Source organism: Phyllostomus hastatus, unplaced genomic scaffold (assembly GCF_019186645.2).
Source record: "Phyllostomus hastatus isolate PE091 unplaced genomic scaffold, TTU_PhHast_1.1 phas_contig_86, whole genome shotgun sequence".
NCBI lineage: Eukaryota > Metazoa > Chordata > Mammalia > Chiroptera > Phyllostomidae > Phyllostomus > Phyllostomus hastatus.
Window position 1 is genome coordinate 74,061,102 of NW_025333977.1, and position 27,135 is coordinate 74,088,236.

General features: G+C 35.5%; 1 protein-coding gene and 1 long non-coding RNA gene across 4 annotated transcripts in view; one reads left to right on the plus strand and one right to left on the minus strand.

Moving 5' to 3' along the window:
- Nucleotides 1-27,135, plus strand: part of ALCAM (activated leukocyte cell adhesion molecule) — a 197,581-nt gene that overhangs the window by 61,388 nt on the left and 109,058 nt on the right. The gene's annotated exons all lie outside the window — the stretch shown is intronic.
- On the minus strand, nucleotides 1,012-27,082 carry LOC123826965. Of its 2 annotated transcripts, none has more exons than XR_006787153.1 (3): nucleotides 27,049-27,082; nucleotides 12,988-13,121; nucleotides 1,012-2,240 (listed from the first exon to the last, which is right to left on the minus strand). It is a non-coding gene; the product is annotated as an uncharacterized LOC123826965 (long non-coding RNA). The 2 variants fall into 2 exon arrangements; XR_006787152.1 differs by lacking the exon at nucleotides 27,049-27,082 and adding an exon at nucleotides 13,914-14,040.

Genomic DNA, 27,135 nt, shown 5'->3' on the forward strand with positions numbered 1-27,135 from the left:
AGAAAATATACTTTATCATGATGAACATAATTCTAAATTGTAGATCCCCACTTGTACTCTTACAAAGAAAAAAATGAGAGGAGACAGTATGTAATTTATTTATTGCCACAATAATGTGGCATTATAAAGAACCACCAGAAGTTAGCAGCAAACAACAATAAACATCTACACAGCTCATGAGTCTGGAGGGCGTTCAGCAGACCTGGGCTGAGTGTGGTGCTTGGCTGGGGTCCCTCGTAGGTGTATGTGGCACGGAATGGAGGAGTAGGAGAGTGACTGGGGGGAATCACCTGGCACTGGTTATGCTGCAGGTGGCTAGCACAATGGAGGAAACACTGCTCTGGTCTCCTCTGAAGGACAGCTGGGTATGTTCTCCTGGCAATGGCCAAGGACAAAAGTGAAGAGAAATGTAATTGCTTTTCTGAAGCCTCTGCTTGAATCACATTTGCCTTCATTTCAGTGGTCAAAGCAAAGCACAAGATGGGCCCCAATGTAACAAGTGGGGAAAGAGATTGTGCCTCCTCAGTGAGAACTACAAAGTCACATGGCAAATGTAGTTTATACAGAAAGGGCTAAAGGATAGGGGCACTGAAGAGCACAGTCTACCATGTCTACCTATGCAAGGTAAAGTGTCTAAGCTCTCCTGGATTTGTGTTTATTGTTTCTGAAATTTGTTTTTGAAGTAAGTTTCCACCTGTTTATGAATTATGACAAGTGGAAGTACAGCATTATCATTAACTGTCATATTTCAAAAACTGTTCTTTCCAAACTGATGACCCAATCACTTAAAAGTATAAGATGGTAATTTACTTTTTAGTTCTATACACATCTTGGATTACAGTGAAGTCTTATTGAACAAATGCTGTTTAATAGGGGTGTATTTTCAATATGAATGAGAATTTCATGCAGCAAAACTTATGAACTGCTCTGTAAAATGAAAGAGTCAGCTAAGCCTGTAAATCTCCATATATACATTTATGCCAGAATTAGATATATGAATAATCTATTCTCAGTGAATATTCAAGAAAGATAAACTCTTACTTATAAAAAGAGGTCTCCATGGAAATGCTATTAAAAGCAGAGTTATTGACAGTTGCAAAGTATACAACTTGAAAATTTATTGTTTTAGGTTTTGTTTAAACTAAAATCAGCTTTTAAGAATTCATGCATATCGAATCCTATTTTTTTCCTGTAGAAAAATTGAAATCAAACGCAATGAAATAAATCCCTTTTCTCTCAAAACATTTGAAAATAATTTAAGAGATGTGATTAAACATAAACTTTTATGTTTACACTTCATGTGCTAGCTACAATCCTGAAGGAAGCAGTATCTATTAAACTTCCCTTAGAAAGCAGCTTATGTTTGAGGCAGCACTTTGCAGTGAAAAAGATAAGAGCTTCAGACTCCGGCAAATCTGGGTTGAAATCCAGATTCTCTCTCTTGTAAAATTGATTTAGCAGAGGGTTCTAACTTCTGTGAGCCTCAGTTTCCTTATCTGTGAAAGGAGGTACAGAGTCTATCTCACACAGTCTCTAAGGAGAATTTAATGGTATATAGAATGTGACATTTAGCACAGAGCTTCACACATAACAAGCTCTTGACTAATATTTTGATATCACTAACTTCCATGAAAACTTTAAGAGTTGCTTAATAACTTACTTCCCAATGGCTATTTTTTTAAAAAGTCTGTCTGTCATATGCAGGGGTACATGGATCTACTGTCATCACTTTTAGATTATCTGCCATATACAACACTTCGATTCAAATGTAGACCTGGAAAAATGCATCCTGCGGGGTCTGGGCAGAGAACATGCCTGGCACAAGCTGGTGTGTCATTACAGGGCTCCATATATGGTCTTGTACTAATCATAATCTCTGAAACTTATCAGGGGCATACATACATTAAGCAGTTTACTAAGCAGCGTGCTCCACCAATATCAGCATTAAATTTTTTTCATTTAGAGAGATGTGTGTGTATACACATTTACAAATTAAGCTGGAGATCTTTGTTCAGAACACTATGAGCTTTGAGAAATGACAGTATAGGATAGGAAAACAGAACTGCAAATACCAAACCAGTTTAAGCACCACTTTTTCCTCCTTCCCGAGCTATGAAATCTCTTGCTTTTTGCTGTAATCTTCAGGCAACAATGTGAAATACATTCCTAAGGACTTTTCTTAGGTATTCTTCTGTTGCTTCCAGATGCTTATAACCAGGCATCCAAGATGATCCCAGGTCCTAGATGCCAAAGTTGGTAAAAGAAAAACAAAATCAATAAATAGATGTGCAATGTGCAGTTTTCAAATCAGAGCTTCCCCTTGTTCAAGAAAACATTCTGATATTCCAGCCAATGAGTTTTGCACTATAAGATTCTGAATAACACATTGCATAGAATCTGTAAATAAGAGTTGTGGCTAAACCACAAATTCTTCCTTTACCATCTTTGATGATACTGAGGAGAAGACTTAGGCTTCTAAACAGAGCTTCATGTTATTTCCATCACAATAAGACATATGTTTGTGCACACTCCCAGAGAAGCTGACACACTGAAAACTGAAATTAGATTTTAATTTAAGATGGTTGGTCCTTGTTTCAAAAATATATACAGAATATTTTGTCTTAGATTTTGAGTATCCTTCACTAAAAGTGTAATATATTAATATATGTAAATATATTCTACATTGGCCTTTTTATCCTTTGGGCAATTACTAAAGTAATTCATAGACCTGCTCTTAGTGGTAAGTAGGGATAAATTAAATTTGTCAGGACACTAAAGCAGCATTATATAAATTATAATCCATTGACCTAAAAGATAGCTAATTCTCTAGAAATGAAACAGTTTACTTAACTGTTGTATAAGTTTATATTGGAATTTTGAGGGTGTTAATGAACTCAGTGTTTAACAAGCTCTTATTGAGTGTAGAGCACACTGAATTTCCTTGTCATTCTTCCCAGTGATAATGGAAGTGTGGTACTGTGGCCCAGTTTTCTGCATGTGAATAGAATTCTAAGTGTAAATAAATACTTTAACTTCTTTTGTGTGTGCTTTAACAGCAAATCTCTGGGAAGAAATCATAGTACAGAAATAAATAAAATCATATATATGGTTTGCTATATTATGCCTTTGCTTCTGCTATTAGTCAGAGATAAGACATTGAGTGAATCCCTTAACTTTTTTCAACTGTAAAATGAAGGTATATATGTTGATGATTTATGAAGCCATTTTAGGCTTTTATATGATTTAATATTATAACTCTCTCTAAAATACAGACTGTACTTTCTCTATATCTAAATTATGCCTATGGTTGTTTATTATTGTACAAAAAAAATAAGGACTAATAATTTACTTCAGTTCCATAGTAGTCAGCAGTGCTGAAACAAGTGGCAAGTCACACAAGGAAAACCATACCATTTAGAGTTGTTAACAGAGAAATAAATGCTCCTGTCTCTTTCTGAAATCTAGTCTGAGTAAATAAGCAGGAGAACATAAACATTGCTGGACATTTCTGAGCATACTCTACGCCCATCACTATTTTCCTCCCATGGTTATTTTATGACTCCGTATCAACATGATGCTATTTATTTCTTCTACATGTAGGGTCTTTAGTAATTAGTACAATGATATTAAAGGATGTATCTGTCATTACTCTTTCAGCTGCAAGTAACAGGAATCTATCTCAAATTAGGCTTACAAAATGAAATTTATTGGGTTACATAACTTCAAGAGAATGGGCTAGAAATGGCTTCAGGCCTAGAATCCAGAGCTCAGATGATGCCAAAATATACATCATGCTGTCACTTAGCTTCGTTTTCTTTGGCTTTGACTTCATTTGGATAACTTCTTGCCATGTTGTATTAGTACAGCCAGGAATGCAGTCCATGTACTTAGCAGCTTTAATGTCAAAGCTGCTCTTTCTTAACAATTCCAGTAAAAGTTTTTCATCTGAGTCTCCTGGGCCTGGTGTGGGTCACATGCTTGTCTGAACCAATCATATGTCTCAGTTGAATGGGCTTTTCTTATTGGACAAATTAAATGTGTGCTCCTCTCTGGAGCCTTTCAGTGTCACGGGTGGAAAAAATGTTAATGTGCCTGAATTGCACATGCTGAAGATAGAGAAGGAGTGGTGATGTACTGGAAATTAAGGTGCTGTTTCCCAAGAGCGAATGACTGCAGCGCGGGCCCAAACAATAAATGCATACTCCAATAAAGAGTCAAAGAGAAAGGAAAAAAAATGAGAAAACAAAGTATTCTTTCAAAATTGTATATATGTGTTACTATCAATCCTATATACCGAGGACACAGAAGTAAACAAAACAGACAAAATTCTATATCCTTGTGCTGTTTCTTCTGGTAGGAGAGAAAGAATTATGTGTTAACCTCAGGCAAAATAATTGGTGTGTTGGTCTGTCTCAGATGCTATAACAGAATGTCACGCTCTGGGTGGCTTATAAACAACAGAAATTTATAGTTCTTGAGCCCGAGAGTCCAAGATCAAGGTACCAACAGATTCTGTTTTTGATTACAGCCCACTTCTTAGCTCCTAGTCATCTTCTCATTGGGTCCTTACATAGTGGAAGGGACAAGTTAGCATTCTGGAATCTCTTTGATAAGGACACTAATTTCATTCAGGAGGGCTCCACCCTTCTGGCCTAATCACCTCCCAAAGGCCCCACCTCCCAACACCATCACATTGGGGGTTTGGACTTCAACATGTGAATTTAGGGAACATAAACATTAGGTCTATAATGATTAGTATAACATACTTTATAATATGTAAACTATTTGAATTGAAGTTTGGTTCAATACTGATTTAATTCATTTCTCACTTCCACCCACTATGTTATTGAGAACAAACTATTTTGCTTTTCTTCTCCTTACAATTGATTACTGTCTATAATAGTTACAAACCTCTGAAAACACAGTAACAGAATTTTTAAACTTATAGTATACATTATAGTATGTTTACTTTTATTAGTAAAGATATTAATTATTTTTGATACCTCTTGGGGAACTCATTAGATGTTTTCTAGAAAGCTTTTTCCCGTTCCTGGACTAGTGTTTCCATGATAATAATATGACTTTGTGGCAAAAATAAAATTAGTTTTTACCTTTCTGTCATTTCTACCTCTTAACCTACCAGGGTACATCTTATAACAAGGAAATTCTAAACTATTATTCCTTGTATTCTTGATATTTCTTGAAATAATTATTTTCTTTTTTCTAAAGAAATAAAAATAAAATTATTGTTTAAAAATCTTAGGCACTCTGAGAAAGAAGTGCTGGCTGACTCTTACACGTCTCTTGATGACTCTTAAATCATTAGAACAGTTCATTCACAGCAGTTAACAAAGAGGAAATGTGTAATGCACAGGACACTCTGATTAACTGTACTCCATGAACGTTTCGTGTGGAGCTGGGAGGAAACTCCAGTTAGCTAAAATATTAAAGAGACTACTGTTCTAATAGTATATCATCTTCCGGGGATAATAGGTTCTTCCTGAGTCTGATTTAACACCCTGTTCCTTCCAAAAGAGGGAAAGGATATAAGTTAACATGAAAACTTTTTCTTTTAAAATCTATGCTCAAACTCATTACAGGGATATGAATTCCTTTCCAAATTACAAATAAGTACAAAATACCATACTTAAACCATTGTATACAAATTAGAAGCAACATATTCTTACAACTAGAAATATGAGGAAATTCCTAAACTCTCACATTATATAGCAGAAAAAATGTATCTTTTTATTAATCCTCAATTTAGGCCACATTTAAACTTTGAATGAAAATATATATCCTACACTTAAAACCTATTTGTAAGTAAATAAATCTCCAGCATAACTGCTTATGTAATGTAAAATAACCTTTATGGCATGAATTTTTCCCTCTGCTGTCCATACTTAGCATTTGTTTTCTAAATATTTACTCATCTGTCATATTATTTATAGAGGACATGATCCTCTTTATGATGTGAAGCATGATATTTTAATTAACGATCTTCTGCTATTGAACCTGATGGAGAATCTTTAATTTTCCATGGACTATATACTGGTTTAAGATTAATTTATCATGCTTGTTTTTTACACTACATAATGTATTTGTCCCATATTGTTGACATAATCTGCTTTATTCAGATGACTGATGACATCTTACTTATCTATCTTTATACTTGATGGACACAAACAATTTTTTAAATGTTAATCAAAACTTTTAAATTACTTAGAAATAAATGTGAAAAATCTCTATAATCCAATACCATATTTATTCATTATGTACTAAGGAAAATTATGTCTATAAATTATTAAAAGAAAATGTTTCATCATGGAATTGATATCAAAATTATATGACAGTGACCCTGGCCAGTGTGGCTCAGTTGGTTGGAGCATTGAACTGTATACCAAACGGTCACAAGTTCCAGTCCCAGTCAGGGCGCATACCCTGTTTGCAGGTTTTATCCCCGGTCAGAGCATGTACAAGAAGGCAACTGATCAATGTTTTTCTCTCACATCGATGTTTCTCTCTCTCCCTATCCCTCTCTCTCTCTCTCCTTTACCCTCTCTCAAAAAGCAATAAAAAATGTCCTTGGGTGAAGATTTAAAAGATTACATGACAATTTATTTAATTATTTTTAAATCTATTTTTTTCAATTACAGTTGACATACAATATTATGTTAGTTTCATGTGTACACCCCAGTGATTAGACATTATATATCTCACTAGGTGATCATCCCAAGAAATCTAGTATCTATCTCACACCATACATAGTTATTAGAACATTATTGATTGTATGTCATATGTGGTACTTTATATCCCCATGACTGTTCTGTAATAACCAATTTGTACTTCTTAATCCCTGTACCTTATTCACCCATCCCCCAAGCTCCCTCCCACCTGGCAACCCTCAGAATGTTCCCTATATCTATGAGTCTGTTTCTGTTCTGTTAGTTTATTTTTTTTAGATTCAATTGTTAATAGGTATATATTTATTGACATTCTGTTGTTCACGTATCTTCTCCTTCTTCTCCTCTTCCTTCTTCTTCTTCTTCTTCATCTACCTTTTAACATTTTGTATAATACTGGTTTGGTGGTGATGAACTCCTTTAGCTTTTTCTTGTCTTGGAGGCTCTCTGTATGTCCTTTGATTCTAAATAATAGCTTCTGTGTAGATTAATCTTGGTTGTAAGTCCTTGCTCTTCATCACTTTAAGTATATGTTGCCAATCCCCTCTGACCTGTAAAGTTTCTATTGAGAAATCAGCTGCCAGTCTTATGGGAGCTCCCTGGTGGGTAACTAACTGCTTTTCTCTTCCTACTTTTAAGAATCTCCTTTTCTTTCATGTTTCATGCATTAATTATGATGTGTCTTGGTGTGGGCCTCTTTGAGTTCATCTTGTTTGGGACTCTGTGCTTTCTAGACTTGCATATCTATTTCCTTCACCCATTTAGGGAAGTTTTCTGTCATTATTTTTTCAAATAGGTTTTCAATTTCTTGCTTTCTCTCATCTCCTTTTGGAGCCCCCATGATGTAAATGTTGGTATGCTTGATATCTCAGAGGCTCCTTACCATAGCCTCAATGTTTTTGGATTCTTTTTTCTTTTTGTTGTTTTGATTGAGTGTTTTATGCTTTCTTATATTCTGAATTCCTGATTTGATTCTCAGCTTCATCTACCCTGCTGTTAATTCCCTATAAATTATTCCTCATTTCAGTTAGTATATTCTTCATTTCTGACTCGTTCTTTTTTTATGATTTCCTTGTCATTTTTTTATGTTGTTGAAGTTCTCACTAAGTTCAGTGAACATCTTTATAACCAGTGTTTTGAACTCTGCATCTAGTGGATTGCTTGTCTCCATTTTGTTTAGTTCTTTTTCTGGAGTTTTGTTCTGTTCTTTCATTTTGGGCATATTTCTTTGTCTCCTCATTTTGGCTGCCTCTTTGTGTTTGTTTTGTGTAATGGGTAGATCTGCTATGTTTCCTGGCCTTGATAGTATGGCCTCATGTAGTAGGTGTGCTATAGGGTCCAGTGGCACAGTCCACTCATTCACCTGGGCTGGGCACTGCATGTGGGCTGTGTACACCATTTGTTGTAGTTGAGCCTTGATTACTCAATGGGAAAGATTTACTCCCAGGTCACTCAACTGCAAAGACTGGCTACAACTACTGTGGAGGATCAGCTGTGCAGGGGTCTTCCCCACAGAACACAGATTATGTCGGGTGGGCTCTGTTGCCTGCTGAGTCTTCCCTTTGAGCATGTTACCTATGCAATTTGTTGGGTGGTGCTTCAATATAGTACACTGGGTCTGGGACCTTCTGGTAGGTATAGGCCAAGGTCAGCCTCTGCCTGTGTCCTTCTTCGGTCCATATGGCATATATTACAAAACAACCTGCAGGTGGCTATTAACTTTTGCTGGGCTTGGAAGTGCCCAGGAAAGGCTGCACTATGCACCAAGGCTGACTGCTGCTAGTGCCAGGTATGGGGGCACTTAGTGAGAGATACAGGGGACATTGAGGTCAGATGCTGCTTGTTGGACAGATTTTAGTTAAGTCTAAAGCATGAGTCAAGCCAGGCCATTTGTATGGAAAATGCACTGGAAACAGTTTGGGTGGTCCTGAAAATTGGAATAGGCAGGGTCTCAGGGAATCACCAGAGTAGGTCAAACAGTGTAACCCAGGCTGATGGAGTCTCAGATATGTCCCCTGCCTGCTGGCTTTATGGTAGAGGGCCCAGAAAAGGAACAATGGCCTCTGTCAGGACTTCTTTCTGGAAGAATGCTGTTCCTCTAGCTCTTGCCTTTTCCCAGACAACTCAGTTCCTCCCCACATGTTCCTGGTGCAATTCGAGATGCTACCTCAGTGCTGAAGCTCAGATGCAGTGATTCTGAGTAAGTCCATGTGTAGGCCCTTTAAGAAGAACACGTGGGATTCCAGAAGCCCTGTGTCTCACTCAGCCACATTCCTGCTGGATTTTACAGCCAAAAGTTATGGGGACCTTTCTTCTTGGCACTGGAACCCTGGGCTTAGGTGTCTGGTATGGGGCCAGGACCCCTCTCTCCTCAGGAAGTCCTCTGAAGCTGAGATAGCCTCCCAGTTTTTATCTGTCATATCCCTCCTACCAGTCTCAATGCAGCTTCTTTATATCCTTAGCTGTTAGGACTCCCATTCAGCTAGATTTCAGGTAGTCCTGAATGAGGATTGCTGTGTAGTTTAGTTGTAATTTTGATGTCATTGTGGAATGATTTGAGTACTGTATTTAGCTATACCACCATCTTATCCAGAAGTCCCTGTTTAATTATTATGTAAGCATTTCATTAAGTATAATGAGTTTTTTTCAAAGTCTCAGTACTTGGGTATTACATCAATCTTTAATTATCTGACAAGTCTAGATTAATTAGAAAAATATCAGACTGCTATCTCTATGACTAACTATCCATATAGCTAAAGATACTATAAAAAACACAGACAGAAATTATGCTATACTACTAACTAAGGCATATGGATTTGGGATTTATATTACTGTTACAAATTAGATAAAGTGTTTGCACTCATGCCAGGGTGAGATGTTTGGAAAGTCTTAGACAGTGAGGAGCCAAATGTTGAAAGCAGAGACTATGGCTCTGTGATTGTTAGTATCTAGAGTAACAAGTGAGGGAATTAGAATAAATGGCAGAGGATTTGTACTTCTGATTAGTCCAGAGCTGAAGAATCTTAAAGTCACTAACTCAAAGTGATAGGTCTCAGAGGTTTTATTTAATTATTTAGACTGTAAACATATATTGAGTTCAAAGTTCTATAGTGGGCATGATGGCAACTGGAATGGAATCCCAATGATCACTTAGATCATTTGAATGTTTTGTGCAATTGACATATACCTCAATTTCAATGAAATTTGGGGGTGGGGGACAAAGCAAAACAAAAATACCTCATATGCTTTGAGGTTTTTGCATATATAAGAAATCATGTAGGATTCACCTTCTTATGTGAGCACTCAAGAAATTATAGTTACTATGATCTGGATAAAGAAATAGACTCTTCTTAAAACCAGCCTATGTGTAGGTTGTGGGGCCAATTTTATATCATCTACAGGACAGATAGAAACCCCCATTTAGTAGTTTGCAAAATTAAGCCATCAACTTAACTTCATGGAATTTCAAGCTTGTTGCAGAAGCATCTGGACTTTCAAATAAGCGCCAAGCCCACCTTTGTGTGCTTGCATCCAACTGTAACGAGCCTATACATGCCAAGTGGATAGAGGGCCTTTGTGCTGAACACCAAATCAACCTATTTAAGGTTGACGACAGCAAGAAACTGGGGCAATGAATGGGCCTCTGTAGGATCAACAGGAAGGGAAAACCCTGTAAACTGTTTGGTTGCATTTCTATGGTGATTAAGGACTATGGCAACGGGTCTCGGACAGCATGTCACTGAGGAGTACTTCAAACGTAAGCAAGAAATGAACAAATAAACTTGGCCTTTGTTTCTCAAAACAAAACAAAAGAAAAACAACAAAAATGAACTTATTATTCTGTTGGAAAGTGGTATCAGTAATACAAATAATTTGGAATTGGGAATGTGAAGAATTTGGGCTTAATGTGGAATTTTGAGCTTCTTGTATTCTGAAATGGAAAGTTGGAGCAAATGTTGATCTAAAATCTAAAAGGTCAGGTGCACTAAGATCAGAATACAAGTATTCAGAGCACAGAATAAATCTGATCTCAAGGCAGAGCAAGAAGCTCCTGTGGCCTGTTTTGTATTTCCTGAATGAGTCTCAGTGAAGGTCAGGCAAAAGTATAGTTGTTTCTCAGAGAGTGGAATTCCTATGCTGTACAACGTGATATTTTTGCTGTTGTTGTTATTGATATTTGGTTATAACACAGAAGGAAAAATATGGTTATAGGAATGTTTTCATTGTCTTTAGTCTGCAAATATCAAAAATAAAGTTATTACATATTAATAAACTATTATTCTAACATTACAATTTATTTTATCTTAAGCCATATATTGTTTTTGTGCATGGCAGTAATTCTTCTTGTTTTGAGTTTGTCTTTAAATGAAACAAGGTCTGTGAAAGTTCCTAGCAGAATTGATGGAACAGTTTACTCTTTTCTGGTTAGTTTTCTTTTTTTGCTTTTCCTTCCTTTACTACATTATTGTAACAAAAATGCCTATCAATACATTCTGTTTAAAATGTAAAATAAGAAATGTATGGTTTCCATGATTAGATGCTGATGAAAATACTATAAATAGGAGAAAAACTACATTAATTTCATAGGTTCTTTTTTTTAAATAAATGTAAAAAATGAGTAGGAATAATCTGCACTATACTTTTTAAGATTAAAATTTTAATATATATTCAAGTATTTTTCTTTAAAATTTCTAAAAAATTGGTTTTTATATGGCTCTATCCTATATTCTAAAAGAGAAAATTAGTTTATTTCCTTGTCACTGCAGTTTTCTTTTCATATCCTTATATTCCATGATTTCTGAATGTGAATGCTATTTCTCTTCTCTACCTTCTTACTTACTTAGTCATAAATCAATATTTTGAGTAAAACCTGTTAAACTGAATCACGGATAATCATATAGTTGTTGGTTACTGTCCCTATTCATCTTTAGAAGTTCAAAATATGAGGTGAGACCTACTGTTGTGTTCCTTTCCTTTATGATTTATATTTATAAAATAAATAAAATGTTTAGAACTAATTTCTAAATAACTGGTCATTGGCATTGTAAACAATTTTTAAAAAATGTTCTAGCAACATTTAGTCTTAATGAAAGAAATTTTTTAGTGAATTCTGTCAGAAAACACTGTTGATTGAACTTCTTTCTTTAGCCTCATTTGAAAATCACTAAAAGAAAATAATAAAAATGACAAAATTTGGAAGGTGTACTTTTCCATTACTGCCTTTATAATATAAACAATATCAAATGTTAATGCCTCAGAGATGATTTTTATCAATTTACTGAATCAAAGGTTCAGTACAATTTGAATAATTTGCTTTCACTAAGTTTTTAAGGGCTTTTTTCCTTACTACCATCTTAATACAAATTAAGGCAATTTCTTTGTTAGATTGCAGCATTTGATCTATTGTCTTGCCTTCAAATAATATGAAGTTACACATATTGCCTAAATATTTTTTCCTGTCTAAAAATATTTAAATACATAGTATTACTTCTTTTCTATGGATAAAATTCCAGTTATACATCATTCATGCAACATGTTATAAAGGCTACTTAGTGTTTGTAAGAACTGTACTTGTGAATGAAGATTAAAGTACATTCATATGAACGTACTTATGAATGAAGATGAAAGTGATCAGGATAAAAGTTTTGAGAGGATAAGGAGAAATCAAACTCAGAACTGAAGAATATACCCTGGAGTCCTTTAGCTAATGATAGGAGTCCTTTAGCATAAGGAATAGCTCCTAAGTCAATTCCAGGGCAGGAGAGACAAGAGAATATGAAACGGGAAAGAGAAGCTTCTAGGAGGTAGCACTTGTGGTAGGAAAAGCAAATAAACCATTTGTTGAACAATTCAAAAGCTAAAAAGCAAAATATTTATTGATCATCTACAGGTCATTCTAGAGTAGCAAAGGGTCTTTTCAGATGTGACTAACTTTGTTTTGTTTGGCTTAATCATTCATTGTGATGGAGTGGGAGAAGGGACAGGTTGGGAGAAACATACTCCAGTACAACTTCTCGAAAATGGGACTGAAAAGCGTTTCCTTTACGACCCTGCATTCAACACCTAGCTCAGGGGCCAGCAAATCAGAAAGTTTTAATTAAAACAAAAAAAGTTGGTGCAGTCTTTAAAGGATTGCCAAGTTACTGACCTCTTATCTCCAACATGCCCTGGGGAAGAAGTTAGCAAAGAGCACCAGGCCTGCCACCTCCTGCCACTTATCAAGAATCATTTATGTTAATAATCTCTTCTTTAAAAGCCAGTCAGGCAGGAAATTTAAGTGGATTCACACTTCTACATAAATTACCTCCATCAGATAACCAAACAAATTGCTTTTCTTGTTCTGCTATCTCAGATCTCCTGCCCCAGGTATTATTTTCAAGAAGTGGAGGAGTGGTGTGAATTTCTTTGGGCGTCCTGGCCAGTTGGGTCTCACTGAATCTGCTTGGGGAAACAGAAGGAGGGCAGGGAAACGAGAGAAAGGTAAAGTTAAAACAGAGAGAAAACACAGAAAAGAAACTTTCCCTATTTTTTATTTTTACCTACGACCTTCCTGTGAGTTAGAAAACCCTTTCAAGAACATTCATAGTAAGTTGCTAATGCCTGAGCTAATGTAAAATAATAAGACCAGAGTTTGCCTTGGTTTTTTTGAACATCAACAGTCATCACTGACTTATGAACAGAAACCTAGATATCATTTGAACATTTGTCTAAAGCCCATGACATATGGTACCAAACAAGGATACAAGTAAATACATAGAATCTAAACAATCTAATTTTTCCTGTGCACGTACATTGTTTTTTTAGCCCAGAACCAGATCATTGGTTCTGTTTTTCATGCTTGAACATATTTAACTAAGGTAACTGAATGTAGCAACAATGTAGTTGGTACAGTGGCCAAACTTCAGGGATCAGTGTCCATGGCAATGCATTGAATCCAGTTTCTGCTCCCTTTTTTTATAAAAAGGAAGATTGACTAGAAGAGAACATTGCCACCTTATTCATTATGTATAGCTCATTAGTTCCCTTGTCAACCTTCTTTGCTTTTAATCAGTTGAAAGAAAAAGGCTTCACAGATTTTCAGTAGGAAGCATATGGCACTGTAGCTCATCAGTAATGTGTGAACTTATTTTTAAAGGTGCCTCTGACCTTGACCATGTATCCTTCCCAAGATACTTCTTGTAAATCCTGTGATCAATAAATGGAATAGTATTCTAGCCTCTTCACACTCACCTTCAAATGTCTGTTTCCTTCCCATCTCATCTAAGCTTGTGTAAAACAGGTTTTTTTCTCTGTAATAGGCTCCAATCCTCTTTATAAGCTTCATAAAAGAAGGGCTTAGCACTGCTTTTCAATATGAAGTTATGACTATAAAATAATGAGTTAACAAGATTAGTGTTTTAAGAAATCCAGCTCTACTTAAATGTCTAAATGGATGCTGCATCCTTTTAAGGAGTCACCTGAACAGCAATATGTTTACTCCAAGGGTATTGCCATCCCAGGTGGGGTATTGCTGTTCCTTTGGAATAATGTTTAGAACCTATTTTCCAGCTTCAATACATTCTAGTTAGGCCTCCGATTTCATTATTTACTGCAGGCGAAGCTTTTTCAACTTCTAAAAAAATAACCAAGACTATTTAACATTCACCAATGTATTTTCTTTTGCTTTGTATATATTTGTCAGTCCATTGAGAAAAGTAAAGGATTGGAGATAGGTTGATCCTGCTGTACAACCAGGACCAGTCTCTCTTGGACCTTATACCCTTCTTGTCTCTTGGGCTTCAGGTATCAGAGCACACTTTGAACCATCCTAACTCTTAGAGACCCAGGGGCTTAAGTAAAGTAAATGTTATTATTTTCCAGGTATATTAAAGCATTGCAAGGTATTGATCAAGTAACTTATAAAACTTATTTTTCCACTATAAGGGAATAATGAAAATATCTGTCCAATTTGTTCCTTAGGATACATGAGAAAAATATCAAATATTGCAGGGGAAAAATTATTTTTAAGAAAGAGCTACTGTGAAAATGAGTAAATTCCAAACTTTGAGGTTGCAAGAGGCATTTAATATATCAAAATTTATTAAACAAGGTAGAAATCACACTAATAAAATAGTTAAAGATTATTTTTCTTATTCCTATTTTGAGTTAACCTTTGTAACATATTAAGTATACTACTAAAAGGCATCTATATATTATTTGGAAAAATTGAAACATTATTCATTCCATCACTGATTTTCACATGAGGATAGGCATGTGTCCCTGGGGTTAGGTCACTATCCTTAGAGACACTTCTTTCAAACAGCATCCCTACCTGCTCATTTCCTCCAGACCTAACATGCCTCCTCCCAGTTCCCTCCACTTCCACTGTGTTGAAAATCGCACTGTTCACGGGCAGTGTTTCTGAGTGGAGTACATTATTCAAATGGGCATTCTAAAAGCTGAAAAAATTTTGAGAACCAATGAATTAAAACGTGGCTATCTAAAAGCAGTAAATAATAGAGGTATACAGTAGAATTTAATCATTCATTAATTAAAACCATAACTGGGCTTGTCCTAAAATAATAGACTTTTAAAACCAATATATATCTATATCTATATATTTATATATATACACACACACATATATACATACATATATATATATATATATGATATCTATAATTTAAAATAGTTTCTCTGGAAATCATAATGACACATACATATGTAGGCTTGGATCGAAACCACTGGACAAAAGCAGAAGGAAATGTCTTTGCTGTTTAAAATAGGTGTAGGCAAGTTTGCAATGGTTCTGCATTATAAATTTGCTGCATGCATAATTACAAATCAGTTATAGTTTCATTCTTTGAAGTAAATTCAGAACTCTCTTACTTTCACAGTATTCAGGAGATAAATCAAATGTTTCTTTCATGTCTGCTTGTATTGAGTCCACACCCAGTTTTTGAGAGCTGCAGTCACAATGCCAAAGCCCAGACTGAGTGTTTAACAATGTTGGTGATACAATGAAGAGAATCTGGGGTGATTGTATACAGCAGTGTAAGTGCTGAACTCATTTGGTGCCTATAAATACAACTGTATCACCCCTAGTTTCTTAAAGGACTTTTGAAAAAATTCACTATAAAAGTAGCTTGATTTGTCTATCACAGAGCAAGATATGCTTGCTGATTTTACGTACTCAAAATAGAGGTGGCTATGTTTACATTCACAATGCTATTGCAATTTATTTTCTATAAGTAAAAAATATTGACCAAACATAATAAAAATTAATTTTTAAAAGGCCACAAAGTACACATTAAAATTTGTACTGAAACATGAAAAAATAATTAAAAACACCATAGCTGTCTAAACCAGGACCCTTAAAGTGTGCAAGATTTTTATTTCTCAGCTAGAACCAAAATGCTTAGTAATGTTATTTTAGTTTATATATATTTTTAAAAAGTGTTTATGCTCTTTATCTTTCTTTTTTTTTAAATAAGCAGTCATTTTTAAATTTTGGAGGTATCTCCATACTGCTTTCCATAGTGGCTGCACCTTTCTGCATTCCCACCAACAGTGCAAAAGGGTTCCCCTTTCTCTACATCCTTGTCAGCACTTGTTATTTGTTAATGTATTAATGATAGCAATTCTGACCAGTGTGAAGTGATAGCTCATTGTGGTTTTAATTTGTATTTCTCTGATGATTAGTGACATTGAGCATTTTTAAATATGTCTATTGCCATTTGTATGTCCTCCATGGGGAAGTGTCTATTCAGGTCCTTTGACCATTTTTTTAATTGGATTGTTTGTTTTTTGGGTGTTGAGTTTTCTAAGTTATTTTTTGGATATTAACCCCTTGTCAGATGTATTGGCAAATTTTATGTTCTCCCATTCAGTGGGTTGCCTTTTCATTTTGTTGATGGTTTCCTTTGCTGTGCAAATACTTTTTAGTTTGATGTAGTCCCATTTGTTATTTTGTTTTCTTTTATTTCCTTTGCCTGAGGAGATTTATCAGAAAAAAATGCTGCCACAAGCAATGTCTGAGATTTTACTGCCTATGTTTTCTTCTAGGATTTTTATGGTTACAGGTCTAACATTTAAGTCTTTAATCCATTTTGAATTTATTCTTGTGTGTGTCATAAGAAAGTGATCTAGTTTTTTATATCTGCATGTATCTGTCCAGTTTTCCCAGCTCCATTTAATGAATAAATTATTTTTACCCCATTGTACGTGTTTGCTTCCTCTGTCAAATATTAATTGACTGTAAAGGTGTGGGTTCATTTCTGGGCTCTTTATTCTGTTCCATTGCTATGTGCCTGTTTTTATGCCAGTACCATGCTGTTTTGATTACTATGGCCTTTTAGTATAGTTTGATATTAGGTAGCATGATTCATTTGACTTTGTTCTTTCTTAAGATTGCTGATGCGATGTGGGTCCTTTTGTGGTTCCATATAAATTTTTGAAATATTTGTGCTAGTTCTGTGAAATATGTCATTGGTATCGTAATAGGAATTGCATTGAGTCTATAGATTGCTTTGGGTAGTATGGACATTTTAACGATGTTAATGGAACTACCTTATGACCCAGCGATTCCACTTCTGGGGATTTACCTGAAAAAACCTGAAATACTAATTTAAAAGAATATAAGCATGCCTATGTTCATTACAGCATTATTTACAATTGCCCAGATAGGGAATAGCCTAAGCATCCATCAGTAGATGAATGGATAAAACAACTATGGCACATTGACGCAATGGAATACTACTCAGCTGTAAAAAAAAAAGAAGGAAATTTTACCCTTTGTGACAGTATGGTTGGACCTGGATGCTAAGTGAAATAAGCCAGTCAGAGAACGACAAATACCATATGATTTCACTCATATGTGGAATCTAATGAACAAATTGAATTAACAAGCAAAACAGAGACATACTCATACATGGAGAACAGGTGACAGCTATTGGGGGAGGTTAGGGGGTGGAAGGATTGAGCAAAAAGGAAAAAGGACTTGTGGACATGGACAACAGCGTGGTGACTACTAGAAGGAGGGGTAAATTGTAATGGGAAAATACAATAAAAAATACAAGCAGTCTTCTAAGAATCACTGGTGCATTTTATATTATAATAAATTATAGCACCAATCTGTTTTGTGCTAGTAAATATGAACAATGACCTTTTCCCTTGAAATTATTCAAGGTATACCTAGAAAGATATAAAGATATCTGTATTATATATTATAATATATATTATAATATTATATATGAATATTGTTATTTATATATAAATTATATATTATATTTAAACAGTTATATATATTACATATATCTGTTATATTTATCTGTTATATATAAATACATATATGCCTGTTATATATATATCTGATATATAAAATATATATATCTATTTTGTATGTATCTGATATATAAAGATATACATATATATCTGATATATATATTGATATATCTGTTTTTAAATGGCTTATACATTCCAAGTACATCTAGGAGACAACCAATAGTTTATCTAATATTTGAAACAAATTTTCTGTGTTCCTTCATTTATTTTAGTCTGTGATGCAATGAGCTCAAAAAGAAACAACAACAAAAATAGTTGGAAAAATTAACACTGAAGACAGAAAATAAATCAAGTCACTCTATCACACAATTTCTACATATTCAGATACAGTAAATGTTGGTTAAGTAGTACATGAACATGTAACTTTTATGTTTAAAATTTGGAATGAAACCTAAGAGGAAAAGAAGTAAAGGGGGTTAAATTTAGTATAGGAGTGGATTTGGGATTTTTTTTCAGGATATACATATATATGTATATATTCTCTTAAAAATTATACACACACACACATATACAGGGACCCCCCCCAAAAAAAACAGAATTATCTTCTGGATGGAAGGCCCCTTGTGGCACAAGCTTCCCCTGCTAGATGAGTGTTTTTGGAGTGTATCAGTTTGCCAGTAGGTGGTGTTGTGAGAGGCTGCATTCAGCTTCAGTCAGATTTTTTGGAAGACTCTTTCAGTGTGTTTGCCTGTTTCATGATGGATGATTTACAAGCACACTGGTCCACACTGTGCTGAGTGTTCAGCAGTTTTTGACCAAAAACAGCATGACCCACATGCCCTACCCTCCCTATTCACCCAGTATCAACCCAAGCCTTTTTTTTAATTTCCCTGGATGAAAAATGTCCTCAAAGTGAAACATTTTACTGATGTAAAAAAGGTGAAACAAAAACTAGCAGAAGCACTAAAAGGCATCAAAATCAACAAGTTCCAAAACTGTTTTGAGTAGTGGAAAAAACGTCTTGATGGGTGTAGTGCATCAAATGGAGAGCGTTTTGAAGATGACTGAAGTTTAAACATGTAAGAATAAATACACACTTTTTTATAAATAAATTCCATTTGGGGGGTCTCCTCATGTACACACACACACACACATAGAATTTTGGTTTTCACTTTTTAAAGATAAATTTGTGTTGTTTCATTTTTATTTTATTGACAATCAGTATTTTATTTTCAGGTATAGAGCATAGCAGTTAGACAATCATGTACTTTGGATTGTTCCCCCTGATATTTCAAGTCCCCCCAGCACTACACACTGTTATTACAACATTACTGACTGTATTCCCTGTACTGTACTTTACATCCCCACGACTATTTTGAAACTATCAATATGTACTGCTTAGTCCCTCTTCCTTTTTTACCCAGCTCCCCAAACTCCCTCCTGTCTGGCTATCCTCAGTTTGTTCTCCGTGTCTGTGACAGACTAGGTATTTAGAGAGACATGACCTCTGTCCTGTTATAATATGTTTGTGTTTATAACTCTGAAATATAATTCTGAAAACAAGCATGTTTTTGACAAACACTTTCCTTTTGTTATCAAATCATGCTGGCGTTTGGCCATGGAATGGGATTTAATCTTTTTTCATGACACTGTTACCAATAAACACATAATAGAATGAAAAGACATGTATATTTTTCTCTTTGTAATATTCTAAGGAATAGATAAAAATGTAAAGAGGGAAATATTTGATAAGTCTGGTTGTATTTTTTATACAGATCTCTGGGTTTCCACAGTTGGACGTGTTTAACATAAATGGTTGATGTATAGGCATCACAACAACAGAAAAGCAGTTGGGATTGTGAAATTCTTGTACTAGGGGACATACTTTTTTTCCCAGAAGTGAAATCAATTATTTAAATGTCATCTGAAGCTAAACAGTGTTTCAGAAAAGTAATAAAAGTATTTCAGTTCCAATTTAAATACCTGCTTTTCTGATCAATTTAAATCTACTTTCATGTATATATTTACCATATAATATTCAATTTACATATATGTACATATATTCACCATATTTTAACTTTTGTAAAATCCTAAAGTTGTAAGTTATATAAACAGAAAAAATGATATGTAAAAGTCATATGGTATAAAAAATTATTGGTCAGTTAGTGACCCATCTGCTGAGATTCCTTTAAGCTAGAAGAAAATTGTCACTTGCATTCTTTAGTCTCTATTTTTAAAAAAAATTCCAATAATCCTCTGAATCCCTTTTTAGCCAACAGCTCTGTAACATCTTGCTTCTTCACATGATTCTGCCTTTTTAGCCAATTCCAATTTAGAGAGACGAGTAACCGTGGCTCCATCCAATTTTCCACCTGACATCTGTGGCAGCAGAGGTGTGCACAGGACCTCTCTTCTGGAGAGTTCTCCCTTAGGGGGAGCTTGCATTTCTGCAAGAAAGTCATTGACAGAAAGATCAGTCAGGGCTCTGCATTAGGACGAGAAGCTTCCTGGGCTCAGAGGATGACAAGGCCATGTTTCTTCCTGACTTCCTGCCCCTCCCCCATGAAGCTCTGTTCCTTCAGACTGGCAGGGGACTCTCCTCGGGACTAGAGGGTGACAGACCCCCTTTGATGATGAGCATCCAAAGGCACAGGGCGCAGATTCTTTCCATTCATCCAGCTGCACAGCTGTGGCAACTGGATCCTGCCCCAGTGTCAAAAATGGGGGGGGGGACCAGGGCTTCAGCTTCATCAAAAGGGAAAACAGTCTACGTACAAATGAACTGCTTTAGGTTCTCTGCATTTATCTTCCCCCAGTTGCCCTGATTTAAGATCCACCCTTTATTTATAACTGTAAAGTGACCATCTTTTTTAAAGGCTTATATGACAAAATAAGAATAATCATGTTTTCCCACCTCAAATGACATATTTTCATATGTGAATAGCATGGTAGATATTCAGCATTAATATTTTTATAACTATATCCTCTTATTAAACCCTGCTTTCAGCATAAAACATTCCCATTGAATCCAACACTATTGTATGCTTTGCCTCACTGCAGTTGTATGGAATAATAATAATGACTCAGTGGATTTTTTTACCTTTTTGTGTGAACAGCTAGTTTGTATATTTTGTGATTAAACTCTTCAAATCTTAAAGGAATGGTAGCATGTCCACCAGGCATTCATTTTTGTAATGACATAAAAAAGAAACTGCAGCAGGAGGCTATTGCCAGCTAAGCAAAGCTTAAAAAGCACGTAAAGAGTTAATGCAACCGTACAAATGAATATGCTAATAAGGCCATGATTTATCTCTGAAGAAACATATTTATTGTGTCTGCTATTTGATTAGATGGCCTCAATGTTCAATTAATCAGTTACCTTTCAATATCATTCCTGAGAGCTGCTTAATTAATCTGTTGCATTGCAACCCTGTTCATTCTCCTAGCAATCCTGCGCCCCATTTCAAATGACAAAACTCAGGAACTGTGCCACACAAAGACTTTATGTCAATGGTAGGTGAAGATTGATAAATGGCTTACCTTTTTTTCTTTATTAAGGTAATCAAACTAATCAGCCGTATAGAATTTACATTCGTCAAAAAATTTTAACGGGCTCAGCCCTGACTGCCATGGCTCAGTGGGTTGAGCACCATGCCAAGAACCCAGGGGTCACCTGTTCGATTTCTGGTCAGAGCACAAGCCTGGGTTGCTGGCCAGGTCCCTGGTTGGGGGCATGCGAGAGGCAACTGATTGATGTTTCTCTCACACATCAGTGTTTCTCTCCTTCATTGATTTTTTTTCTCCCTCCCTTACCCTCTCTCTAAAAATAGGTAAGTAAAATTTTTAAAAAACTTTACAGGGTTGAAATTAATGAGAAATAGAAAGAGGAAAGACACCTAGAGATTGGTAGCATTGTTTGTGTACTTCAATGGCAGTATACTATTATCATCAGGTACATTGTTTTCTCATCTTTTTCCAGATGATGAATTTATAAAATACCACTAATTAAAGCTAGCCTAGTTTGTTATGCTGCATTGCCGCATCTCGATGATTAACAAATAAAGCATGATAGTTTCCTGTGTCCCTGAAGAAAAAAGTATTTGACATATTTACTGTCTTCTAGGCATTACTTACAGCTTCCCAAATGGTATTAATAAGTGTTTCAGTAACAGTTGTATCAATATTTATCACAGATTTACCAGTTTGAAGATGCCCCATATGTAACATGGAATAGCCACTCCAAATAATGGTTGATACTCCACCAATTAAAACACAGGATCACATGATTTTGCTCACTTTGTATGTTTCCCACAATTGGAATCTCTTTACTTTCTTTTCTTTTGATGTCGACTGAAACTCCATATTATCCCCTTTGTCACTCCCCTTTGTTCTGCAGACACAGAGGCATTTTGGTAGAAATTCTTCCAAAATTGGGATGCCAATCTCAAACCATCTGCTTTATCTTCCTGTTGCCTTAGGACAACTTTTGTCTTCCATTACCCACTCCTTTGGACCCTCTTAGCATTTCAAGAAGAATTTAAAATACTTGAGTCAATCATTGTTCCTTCTAAAGTAATATATTCATAAAAGCATAGGGTAGTGTTTTTTAATTGTGTCAGTGCCATAAGCCATTCTGAGATAACCAATAGCAATATTTGTGTTATATTTGAGTGCTGATAATTTGCCTGGTACAATTTTAATTTTTAAGTAAAAATATGTGTTTATTATTGAATTCCATCTTCTCTGCAAATCATCCCTGTGTTCTATCACTTTATCCATTATACACATGAGAAAACAAAGGCAATGGAAAATGAAATGACTTGCTTAACACCATATACTCACCCTATTTAAAAGGGAGTTGATGTTATATTTATAATTTTAAAATGTAATTCTGAAAATTCTAACAGGTTTATGACAAATGCTAGCTTATCAACTAATACTATAAAAAATAATAGCTTCTTGTAGCTAATTCCTACTCATAAACACAAATTACACACACACACACACACACACACACACACACATAATTGTCCAAGAGTTTATCCATTAAGATGTTCTCATTTTGTGACAACTTACAATAACGAACCACTGGTAAATGAGGGCTTTTGAGACTGCTGCCCATCTCTGGGCAAAGATAGAAATTTTCTCTTTGGTATTCATGTAGCCATGGTCTTATATACTAAAATAATCATTTTAATAAGGATGTTTATAACTGTTTCTTCACATTACTTTCCTAATAGACTGTGAGGCAGGTATTACCTCATTCATCTTGATATTCCTCATGGCTTTATGCAGCATCCGACATTGTGAATGTTTAGTTAGTGTCTTATGAAGAAATTAGTGAATGGCCACCTGCCTATTTTAGATGAGCAATAAATTGTTGGTGCTACCATAATGCAAGCCCTATTGTACATCTTGGTTATTTGTAAAATTGTCACCTACTTTCCCTGCCAGTTAGATTGTAAGCCCATGCAGATCAGGAAGTTCTCTCTTCTGTGGTACTTAGCAAAAGGCTTTGTACATAGTAAGTACTCAACTCACAATTCTTTTTTTTTTTTAAAACTCATTACCTCACTTTTTGGCCATATTTTGTGTTTGTGGTGGGAGAATGCCTCCAGGTTGCAGTTTGTTTGTTTGTTTTTTTGTTTATTATTACTGTTCAAGTACAGTTTTCTGCCTTTTACCCCACCCCAACCCACCCCCAGCCCTCCCCACCTCCCTCCCATTTCCATTCTTGACCTGAATTTTAATATCACTCCAACAAATTTCCCTGTAGTCTATTTGAACTTCCAAACTGATGCCTTCCTTGTTGTGTGCTCATTAAAGACATATAAAGAAGGAATGAGAAACCTCCTAGGGAAATCATTTCTCCTCTTAGTTCCTGCTCTCTTTTGGCTTCTTACGTGGTCTGCTGACTAAGCATTAGGCTCGGGCAGACAAGGGGCAGGAAACTGTGGGAGGAAAAGCGGTACCATGCACTAGAGGATCCAAGGAAATAAAAAAGTCCACTAAATTTTTTGATAGCAGAAGGAGCCTGAAGGAAATTGTTGGGAATATTAATTCAAGGAGCATCTTGGGTGAGAAGAGGCAGAGGCAGAGAAGAGTGGAGCAGGGAGGAAGCAAAGTGAGGCAGTATTGACAGTGTGTGGTGAAGACTCTCCCTGGTATGACTAATTGAGAATTGATTGTGGATGCAGAAAGGTTATGTTTTACTAAGGGAAACCTTTTTCCCTTTTGTCTTTATGAAATCCGCTCTTCTGCAGATGTTATTCCCTCCCCATATGAAGCCCTCATTAATTTATAATTCACCACATTGCTATAAAAGTGCTGAGCAGATTTCCTGTTTCTCTCGCTCGCAGGGCTTCTAATAAAGTCACGTAGGACAGAGGTTGAAATGCTGCTTGTCTTGAGGGCTGCGTGCCAGACTTGCTGGTGCCAAAACACTTCACCATTCATCCCTTAGATCATTGTAAATGTTTCGACATGCCATTTTGCAAACTCCATGAGAGTGAATTTGGGCTCTAAAACAACTCCTTTACTCTTGGCTATAAATTGACTCTGTTTCTGGAATATGAAGTCAAAACTAAATGGAGTCTATTAGTGGGGTGCTGTTAATTTTGAGGACAGGTTCCCTCACAGAGAGAAGGGCATCACTTCACCTAATGCAGACTCTGAAGGCAGAGGCAATAGGAATGAGGGAAGAAAATAAATTGCACTCCACCATTGCACTCCAACTGTTCTCTCTGCCAGGAAATTTTATAGAACTTGGGCAGTCATTGGATACAGAGATATAGAAATCAAAATGGCTTTTCAATTTCAAATAGCAAAAAAAAAATTTGTCATTAGTAAAGTTAGGAATTAAAGGAGATGTTTAAAAATTTAAACATCTTGAATGTGAATACCTAAAAGATATATAGATGAGACTTCCAGTCTTTTTAGAGATTTCAAGTAAATATGGAGTGTGTGTGTGTTGGCATGGGTATATGTGCATGGAATATCATTGTGTTGTGGCCCTTCAAGGCTGGGCAGGTCCATGGTATTCTTGCAGATAGAATAATATAATAATACAAGGGCACATGTCATGGCCCTTGCTCCCCAGCCTGGCACCCATCGTGACACCTGTCCCCTTGTATGTGTCTCCATCATCCCCCAGCAGGGAGTCCCTACCTGTTTAAGTACTAGAGGGGAACAAAGCTGGAAAACTGGCAGAACATCACATAACATAATATAATTCTATGCATGAGAGCCCACTTCATGTTATGGGATCCATTTATTGGACCCAATCTCAAGGCTATGAAAACACTGGTTATCAGGCCCCACCAAGGCTATGGGAACACTGCTCCCCTTAGTTATCCAGACACTTGGGTGAGGAGGCCAGACTGCCTCCACTTACCCTACAATCATTCAGGAGTTAAACTCTTACATACCCCACAGATTTAGGTAGAGAACATAAATAAAGCAGGCTAGGTGGGACTGAAGAAAATATGCGCCTAGTCTAAAGGAGCAGTGCCTGTTCAGATGTGGCGGATTAATACCGAAACAGAATGCAGATCTGGTGTGACCGGGTCTTGTATTTTTCCAAGAGAAACTAGAAAACTGAAATTTCCTTTTGTTATGCAATCTCATATGAATATCTGCAGCTAGCTGAACACTGAAATTTCGCGATGGTCAAATAAAACATGTATATGAAACAAACTCAGCTACAAGCTTGAGACCTTTGGATTAGAATCTAATTTGGGGGTAAAAAAGGCTTTTAACATATTAAGCAATTCAAGTGTAGTATAAGCTATTACATAATTAATTGTCAAATTAAATAAAATGTGTCAATTGATAAACATGTAAGTACAGAAAAAGAGAGATCAGTGTTGGCTGAGGTTAAACCAGAATTATGTGAAGAAGTGGGATGTTATCTGAAACTTGAAGAATGGGTGGCTATTCGTGGTGGAAAACAAGGGAGAAAGCATTACAAGTGAGAAAAGTAGTACGGAGACTGGAGATGATGACTTGGGTAAATGGTAAATAATTTATACTTATTGGGAGCTAGAAACATTTCTACTAACTCCTAGTTCCTTGTTTTCTCTTTTGTTCTCTACCATCTCATACCTGGACCTACAATATTTATCGAATGCCAACTATGTGCCAAGCATTTACTCCAGGCTCTGGAGGACAGTGTCTATTAATGCTCTATACATGCTCTCCTGTGCAGATAGACAGCGATCAAACCCAACCTTACTACAAATTGATTCCATGAACAATCACACTAGATACATTTTAATTTTTCTGGAAGAAGTGGAGCTACTTGAGAATTTTCATAATCCCGGGAAGTTATAGTAAAAATATAATATTTTGAATATGACATTCTATACCAAGTGTCAAATACTTATGTCAAATATTTCTAGAAGCAAATGAGCACAAAACAACCTCATGTTCATCAAAAGTTTATAAAAAATTAGAATTGGGTGGCCAAACTAAAATAACAGTTTGGTCAGGTAGTGAATACCTTCCATTGAATAGCCATTTAATAAGTACTTATCATCAAGACAAACACTGAAATCAGTATAAGTAATATTTTTATATTTTTTCTTTCTTGTTTCTCACGCCTTTTGAGGACATAGGACATAGGTTTTGTAGATCAATAGAGAGACTAAAAGAGAAACAAAAACTATTTTTGGGAGAGTAACACTGGTATGTTCTTCAAAATACTTTTGATTATATATATATTACTTTTTGAAAAAATAATATGCATATATAAATATAAAAATATTTGTTTTTAGCAAATGCCTCAATGCTCTAAAATATGACAATCTGTCTTTACATATTATATATGAAGTATATATCAAAGACCCATATTTAATGGTGTAAAGTATAATGTGTTTTAAAAATAATTACATCATTAATTAATGAATATGAGTAAGTTCTGGAAGGAAAAACAAACTTAATTCAAATTTTGTTGCCCATAGCAAAAATGTAGCAGAACATAAAGCTAACAAAAGTCTATGTTGATGTTTCAAACTCAGTGTTACTCTTAAAGCATTTTCAAATAGTTCAAAGCCATTCCAAAAGAATTAAAATCCAAATAGCTTAATATTAAATATGTACTTACAAAGCTTGTATTGCTGGACTAACCTTTCCAGCCATGTCTCACAGTCTTATCCAGGCACTTTTCCAAGGCACAGAGAATATTATTAGC